This window comes from Triticum urartu, chromosome 2 (genome assembly GCF_003073215.2).
Source record: "Triticum urartu cultivar G1812 chromosome 2, Tu2.1, whole genome shotgun sequence".
In the NCBI taxonomy this organism is placed as follows: Eukaryota; Viridiplantae; Streptophyta; class Magnoliopsida; order Poales; family Poaceae; genus Triticum; species Triticum urartu.
This window is the reverse complement of record NC_053023.1, coordinates 201,603,613-201,612,384: the sequence shown is the minus strand read 5'-3', so window position 1 is coordinate 201,612,384 and position 8,772 is coordinate 201,603,613.

Genomic DNA, 8,772 nt, shown 5'->3' with positions numbered 1-8,772 from the left:
GTGGAGCAAAGTGGCACTTGTGATGTAGGTGATGAAATTCCTCCTCAAGCCATAAGAAGAATGGGTGTTGGTTTTATCCTACCCATTGAGGAACCCCTTGTGGCCGAAGGAGAAGGACAATGCTCCACTCAAGTGGATCCATCACCAACCCAAGGCCCACACGCTTCCGAAGAACAAAGTGAAGGCCCTCAACCTCATGAACAAGACCAAGGGCAAGATCATACTCAAGACGGTGTGGACACACCAAGTGATGCCCAAGGTCAAGTTCTCTCCCCCGAGCAAGTTCAAGATCAAGAACAAGTTCATGACGGCGCTCAAGATGATCAAGTAACCGCTCCTCAACTCACCACCGAGGAGGAATTAGAGCGTCGTGCCGCCAAGGTTGCTTCCAAGCTCTCCACCAAGGATCATCTCATGACGAATTTGCTTGGAAGCTTAAGAAAGGGGGTAAGCACTCGTAGACAATTATCAAATTATTGTGAGCATCACGCGTTTGTCTCTTGTGTGGAACCCCACAAGGTCTATGAGGCGCTAGAAGATCCGGATTGGCTCAATGCCATGCATGAAGAACTCAATAACTTCGAGCGCAACAAAGTGTGGAGATTGGTGCCAAGGCCGACCGGGAATCACAATGTCATAGGAACCAAGTGGATATTTAAGAACAAGCAAGATGCCCATGGGATCATCATTCGCAACAAGGCTCGTTTGGTAGCACAAGGCTACTCCCAAGTCGAGGGTATCGACTACGGTGAAACCTTTGCTCCCGTTGCTCGTCTTGAATCCATTCGCATGTTGATTGCATATGCTTCTCATCATAACTTTAAGTTACAACAAATGGATGTGAAGAGTGCTTTTCTTAATGGTCCCATTAATGAATTGGTTTACGTCAAGCAACCCCCGGGGTTCGAGGATCCCTACTTTCCCGATCATGTGTATCAACTCGATAAGGCACTCTATGGCCTTAAACAAGCCACACGTGCATGGTATGACCACCTTACCGAGTTGTTACAAGACCGTGGTTTTGAAGTTGGGCTAATCGACCCCACTCTTTTTACTAAGAAGGTCAAAGGGGAGTTGTTTGTGTGCCAATTATATGTTGATGATATTATCTTTGGTTCCCCTAACAAAGCTTTCAATGAGGAATTTGCCGCTCTCATGACCTCAAAGTTCGAGATGTCTTCCATGGGAGAGTTGAAGTTCTTTCTAGGGTTCGAAGTGAAGCAAAGAAGAGAAGGAACCTTCATCAATCAAGCCAAATATACTCAAGACATGCTCAAGAGATTCAAGCTAAGTGATGTCAAGACGGCTTCCACTCCCATGCCTACCAAGTGCCAACTTGACATAGATCCCAATGGTAAAGCGGTGGATCAAAAGGTATATCGCTCCATGATTGGATCCTTGCTTTACCTTTGTGCATCTAGACCGGACATCATGTTGAGTGTGGGAATTTGTGCACGGTTTCAAGCCGCACCTAAGGAAAGTCACTATGTGGCGGCCAAACGAATCTTTCGATATTTGGCTCATACCCCAAACTTTGGCTTATGGTACCCAAGAGGATCAAACTTCAAGCTTGTAGGGTACTCGAATTCCGATTGGGCGGGAGACAAAGTGGATAGGAAGTCCACTTCCGGAGGGTGCCAATTCCTTGGTTGCTCTTTGGTAAGTTGGTCTTCCAAAAAGCAAAGTTGTGTGTCTCTCTCGTCCACTGAGGCGGAGTATGTTGCCGCCGGTAGTTGTTGTGCTCAACTCCTATGGATGAGGCAAACTTTAAAGGATTACGGTGTCACTTGTGACAAAGTGCCTCTTTGGTGTGACAATGAAAGTGCCATCAAGATCTCTCTCAACCCGGTGCAACACTTCAAGACGAAGCATATTGAGATCCGGTATCACTTCATCCGGGATCACATTAGGCGAGGAGAGATCGAGCTCAACTACGTCAACACTCATGATAACCTTTCAGATATCTTCACGAAGCCCTTGGATGAAGCAAGATTTCGCGAGTTAAGGCATGAGCTAAATATCATCGATTCGAGCAATGTTGCTTGAACCCTTGCACACCCCACCATACTCAACGTGTTGTCCTATTTAGATGTAGGCATGGACATAGGGGGAGTGATGTTCTCTCAATGAACTCTCCCTCCCCCCATTATGCATAAATCAATCAAGTCTTTCACATTAGCCATGTTTGATGGTACTTGTGCTTCAAAGACGAGTTTTGGTCATGGACCCAAGGATAATTCTTCGCGGTGCCATACCAATTGACTCAAACATAGGTGGCTACGGCCACCGCCCTCTCTTTTGGAGAGGTGGTGTCTCGTGGTTGGTTCGTTTGTCGTGTGCCTTTCTGGTTTTGTGTGTTGCGTGGTCATGTGGTGTCGTGTTGGCTCGGAGTGTTTTGTGCAAAGATCTAGTTTTTCGTGTGCTCGAAACGTGCATCTTCTTGAGCTCACGGTACTACCGCGTCTGGCCGCGGTACTACCGCTTTGGGAGGCACGGTACTACCGCGCCACAGCATGGTACTACCGCTCTGGTGCGATACTTTGGAAGTACCGCGCCGGGCGGTACTACCGTGTCTGGGCACGGTACTACCGCGCCATCGAGGGTGTGTGTGGGTTATGACTCGGGCAGGGGAGTTCCAACTCCCCATACCCATTCGTTTGTCTTTCTCTCCACGTCTCTCTCTCTCAAGAACGGTGCCGGAGGCCCTCGCCGGATCTCCGTCTCCGGCCACTCTCCTCGGATTCCGACTGGTGGGATCGTTCCCCACCACTTCCTCTTGCCATGGACCAAGGTTTTTCCCCAAATCCCTCTTTTTCTTGGTTGTTCTCTTGCTTCTAGGTTTTTGGGGAGAAACTTGTCGTTCTTGAGATTTTAGGCCAAATCTGTGCAAGAGTAGGATGTAAGAGAGTCGTGATGCATAGGAAACATACTTGATATGCTGTCTTGTGGTAGCTTTGTCCAACCGTAGTACCGCCATGGTTTCGCGGGCCTTTTTCATATTTGAACTTGTTCAGATCTGACGCGGTGCGGTACTACCGTGCCTAATGTGTGGTACTACCGCTCTTGCGGTACTACCGCTCTGCAGTCGCGGTACTACCGCGCCAGCCGCGGCACTAAGGTCGTACTACCGCTCCTACACCCGGTACTACCGTGATCTCGCACGGTACTACCGCGTCTAAGAGCTGTACTACTATCTTAGCTCCGCAGCACTTGGCAGTACTACCGTAGGGATCAAATCTCTCTCTAGGCATTTATCATGTGTGCTTTCTACTTGTTTCACTTGTGTTGTTGTGGTCTTTGCATTAATCTCTCTTGGCTGTTGTGGGTGTGTTTGCGTTCTGTGTCTCAGGTGGTGGCTCTCGTCGTTCCAATCCTAGTCGTGACACTGGCTCCAAGCGTCTGCGCAACCCCCAAGATGAAGCCCCATAGGGCTCCAATGCCCCCAAGCGCAATGCCAAGACCACTGCCAGCAAGCAAAAGGAACCTGCTAAGGGCATGGATGAGATTTCTGTCACTGAGTATGTCGAACGCCGAAGGGTCAATCCCTATGTGACTCCTCGGGCTGTGCTCAGAGGCACTGAGATGTTCTGGAACAAGCAACAGGTTCTCATCTATCTGGATGTAATCAAGAGCAAGCAGAATACATTCGTGGAGGTCAAGTGGATAGACATGCATCACATGCGGAAGGACAAGTTTCGTGACTATTTTGGAGAGGCTCTGGACTTGGTGGAGCAGTTTGCTATTGAGCCGATGATCTCCTTTCACCTTGACTATGACCCTGAGCTCATCTGTCAGTTCTTTGCCTCAGTGTACTTTCATCCCGGGGAGGAGCGGAGGATGACCTGGATGACCAATGGTCGTCAGCTATCTGCTACATGGAAAGAGTTCATGGATCTGCTGCACATTCCTGATGATGGGCTTCACACCCCCGTTGGCGTTCGCCCCCATGCCAACTCTGAGTCTGCCAACAAGAACCTGCTTCAGCCCTTCCTTGTTGAGAAGTTACTCCCCAATGGCAAGTCATCTTGGGTGTTAAACTCCTTTCTGGATATCATGCATCACATCTTCCGCAACACTCTGTTCCCACGCATTGGCGACAAGGACAAGGTACATGCATATCTAGTGGACATGTTGCTCTTGTGTGCAGAGGCACGTTCTTCTCAGACTCAGCCACTTGATGTCTCACACATCATGTGGTGTGAGCTTCGGTTTGCGGTGTTCACTCGCAAGGTACCTATCTATGGACCGTACCTGTTTCTGCTGCTCTCCACCACTTGGGAGAAGATGTACCCGGGTGATGAGTTCCTTGCTCCAGACTGGATTCGCCATGAGTCCATCAGCCTCCGCGTCAAGCCCAACTGGGCCAACACCACTACCCGTGCTGAGGCCTCTTCTACTAGGAGGGCTGCTGGTGAGGGGGAGGCTGCTGCTGCTGAGAATGTTGCTGAGCACCGTGCTGCTAGGTCCACCACTTCTTCCTCTGAGCCGTCATGGGCCAAGAAGCTCAAGGACAAGATGAAGACTCTCTTCTGCATGCAGGCGAAGGGACAGTACAGGGCTCACATGGCAGACAAGGAGAGTCACCACCGTGACAAGAAGGTTATGAGGCTCTTTGGAGATGATGTGTCTGGCGGGTCTGAGGACATCATCACACCTCAGACTGCCTGGATGTCAAAGCAGGGATACAAGTGGACCAGTTCAGAGGATGACCTCGAGGAGACTATCCCCTCCGCTGAGTCTGACGAGGAGCACGAGGATCAGTGGGACGACTTCTCTGCCTGAGCCACCCCGTGTGTGTAGGTGTCCTCTCTGCCTTTTTGACGTCTCGATGCCAAAGGGGGAGAGAGTGTAGGGATTTGCGTTGTGTCGTGCTTGGTGTGTTTGTTTGCTTTGTCGTTTGGACCTTGTTTGCCTCGTTTGCTTTTGTTTGGTTTGTGCCTTCGAGACCTATCCTACATATGGTATAAGACATATGCACTCTATCTATCTTACTTAACTTATATTTGTACTATCTTGTCTAGTGATATATATGCCTTGTCTCTATAATATAGGGGAGCTTTGTTCCTAGTATTCGTGTGCCATGCAGTCCATAGCACTCATCTAGGTGGCACACATCTAGGGGGAGCCCGTCATAGAGAGGAGGGGTTTGCTTTTACTTAATAGTATTTTCTTTGTGCAAATCCCGTTTTGTCATCAATCCACCAAAAAGGGGAGATTGTAAGGACATATTTATCCCTAAGTGTTTTGGTGATTGATGACAACGCATTTGCGGACTAATCGTGTGCCATGAGTATTCCAGACACTTCTTTGCTAGGCACAAGACGATTGGGTGCCCCTCGAAGACTGACGAAGACGGCGTCTTTTCTACGTTTCTTTTTGGTGGATTTGAGTCGTAGGAAAGCCGTACTATTAAGAGGGGGTCCGCGTTGGAAAGGTTTGGGTGGAATCATCACATACACGTCTCCTTCTTATCCCCTCCTTCTTCCTTGGAGCTTCCTCCGTTTTCTTGCCTCCCTTGTCTGGCTGCCGTTGTTGGTTGCGGTAGTACTGCTCCTGGGTCAACGGTAGTACCGTAGGCATCCGCGGTAGTACCGCGCGGTGGAGCGGTAGTACCGCAGGTGCCCACGGTAGTACCGCTCCCCTGGAGCCGCACTACCGCTGCCCACCAGGCTAGTGCCGCCCCTTTGCGGTAGTAGGAGCGGATGTAATTTTTTACATCCGCACCTACCGCGGTAGTACCGCTTTCGCCGTGCGGTAGTACCGCGCTATGCGGTCAGGCAGTAGTACCGCCCCTCGGCAGTACTACTGTGTCAGGTTTTTGCTACTTCCGTTTCTTTGCGGAAGTAGGCACGGAAGTTTCCCTTCTCCTCTGGCTGGGACTTTTGCCTCGTGGTAGTACCGCATGGGGGGCGCGGTAGTACCGCGCGTGCGGAAGTTCCGCCCCCAGCTTCTGTGCGTCTGTTTATCGGTTCTGTGCTGGGGTTGCGGCAGTACCGTGGGTCGGTACGGTAGTACCGCACAGCCGTGCGGTAGTACCGCTTGGTTGCAAGCAGTAGTACCGCGCGGCCTTGCGGTAGTACCGCTGGCCGCGGGCTGGTTGGTGGGTAACGGTTGGATCTTTTCCACACACTATATAAGGGGTCCCCTTCTTCCCCGTTGACTTACCTCTTCTACCACTAAGCTCCATTATTGCTCCAAGCTCCATTTTCGCCCGATCTCACTCCCTAGCCAACCAAACTTGTTGATTTGCTCGGGAGTGGTTGAGAAGGCCCCGATCTACACTTCCACCAAGAGATATTTGATTCCCCCCACTAATCCCTTGCGGATCTTGTTACTCTTGGGTGTTTGAGCATCCTAGACGGTTGAGGTCACCGCGAAGCCATAGTCCATTGTGGTGAAGCTTCGTGGTGTCGTTGGGAGCCTCCAATTGAGTTGTGGAGATTGCCCCAACCTCGTTTGTAAAGGTTTGGTCGCCGCCTCCAAGGGCACCAATAGTGGAATCACGGCATCTCGCATTGTGTGAGGGCGTGAGGAGATTACGATGGCCCTAGTGGCTTCTTGGGGAGCATTGTGCCTCCACACCGCTCCAACGGAGATGTACTTCCTCTCAAAGGAAAGGAACTTTGGCAACACATCCTCGTCTCCACCGTCTCCACTCTTGGTTATCTCATGCCTTTACTTGTGGAAGCTTATTTGTTTCATATATCTTGCTTGCTTGTGTTCCTATCCGTATTGCATCATATAGGTTGCTCACCTAGTTGCATATCTAGACAACCTACTTTGATGCAAAGTTTAAATTGCTAAAGAAAAGCTAAAAAATGTTAGTTGCCTATTCACCCCCCCTCTAGTCAACCATATCGATCCTTTCACGCGGTATTAGAGAGGCTAGCAAAGGTGAAAGGGTGAGAGTGCGTATGATCCATGGACTCAACATTAGTCATAAAGAACTCATATACTTATTGCAAAAATCTAGAAGTTATCAAAGCAAAGTATTACGCGCATGCTCCTAGGGGGATAGATTGGTAGGAAAAGACCATCGCTCGTCCCTGACCACCACTCATAAGGAAGACAATCAATAAATAAATCATGCTCCGACTTCATCACATAACGGTTCACCATACGTGCATGCTACGGGAATCACAAACTTCAACACAAGTATTCTTTAAATTCACAACTACTCAACTAGCATGACTTTAATATTATCACCTCCATATCTCAAAACAATTATTATGCTTCAATCTTTTCTTAGTATTCAACACACTCAAAAGAAAGTTTCACAAATCTTGAATACCAAGCATATTATTATTAAGCAAATTACCATGCTATTAAGACTCTCAAAATAATTTAAGTGAAGCATGAGAGATTAATAGTTTCTTTAAAAAAAATCCACCACCGTGCTCTAAAAGTTCTAAGTGAAGCACATAGAGAAAAATTATAACGCTCAAAAGATATAAGTGAAGCACATAGAGCAAAACTAATTAGCTCAAAAGATATAAGTGAAGCACATAGAGTATTCTATCAAATTTTAATTCATGTATGGCTCTCTCAAAAGGTGTTTATAGCAAGGATGATTGTGGCATACTAAGACACAAATACACAAATAATACAAGATGCTCCAAGCAAAACACATATCATGTTGGTGAATAAAAATATAGCTCCAAGTAAATTACCGACGGAAGTGGACGAAAGAGGGGATGCCTTCCGGGGCATCCCCAAGCTTTGACTTTTTGTGTCCTTGGATTATATTGGGGGTGCCATGGGCATCCCCAAGCTTATGCTCTTGCCACTCCTTGTTCCATAATCCATCAAAATAATTCACCCAAAACTTGAAAACTTCACAATACAAAACTTAAAGTAGAAAACTCGTGAGCTCCGTTAGCGAAAGAAAACAAAAGACCACTTCAAGGTACTGTAATGAACTCATTATTTATTTGTATTGGTGTTAACCTACTGTATTCCAACTTCTCTATGGATTATAAACTATTTTACTAACCATAGATTCATCAAAATAAGCAAACAACACACGAAAAACAGAATCTGTCAAAAACAGAACAGTCTGTAGTAATCTGTAGCTAGCGCAATATCTGAAACCTCCAAAATTCTAAAATAAATTGCTGGACGTGATGAATTTACCTATTAATCATCTGCAAAAATAATTAACTAAATAGCACTCTTCAAATAAAAATTACAGCAGTTCTCGTGAGCGCTAAAGTTTCTGTTTTTTACAGCAAGTTCAACAAGACTTTCCTCAAGTCTTCCCAACAGTTCTACTTGGCACAAACACTAATTAAACACAAAGAACACAACCAAAACAGAGGCTAAATAATTTATTTATTACTAAGCTGGAGCAAAAAGCAAGGAATAAAAATAAAATTGGGTTGCCTCCCAACAAGCGCTATCGTTTAACGCCCCTAGCTAGGCATAAAAGCGAGGATAGATCTAGGTATTGCCATCTTTGGTAGGCAATCCATAAGTGGCTCTCATGATAGTTTCATATGGAAATTTTATTTTCTTTCTTGGAAAGTGTTCCATGCCCTTTTTTAATGGAAATTGAAATCTAATATTCCCTTCCTTCATATCAATAATCGCACCAACCGTTCTAAGGAAAGGTCTACCAAGAATAAGAGGGCAAGAAGGATTGCAATCTATATCAAGAACAATGAAATCTACGAGCACATAATTCCTATTTGCAACAATAAGAATATCATTAATCCTTCCCATAGGTTTCTTAATAGTGGAATCCGCAAGATGCAAGTTTAGAGAGCAATCATC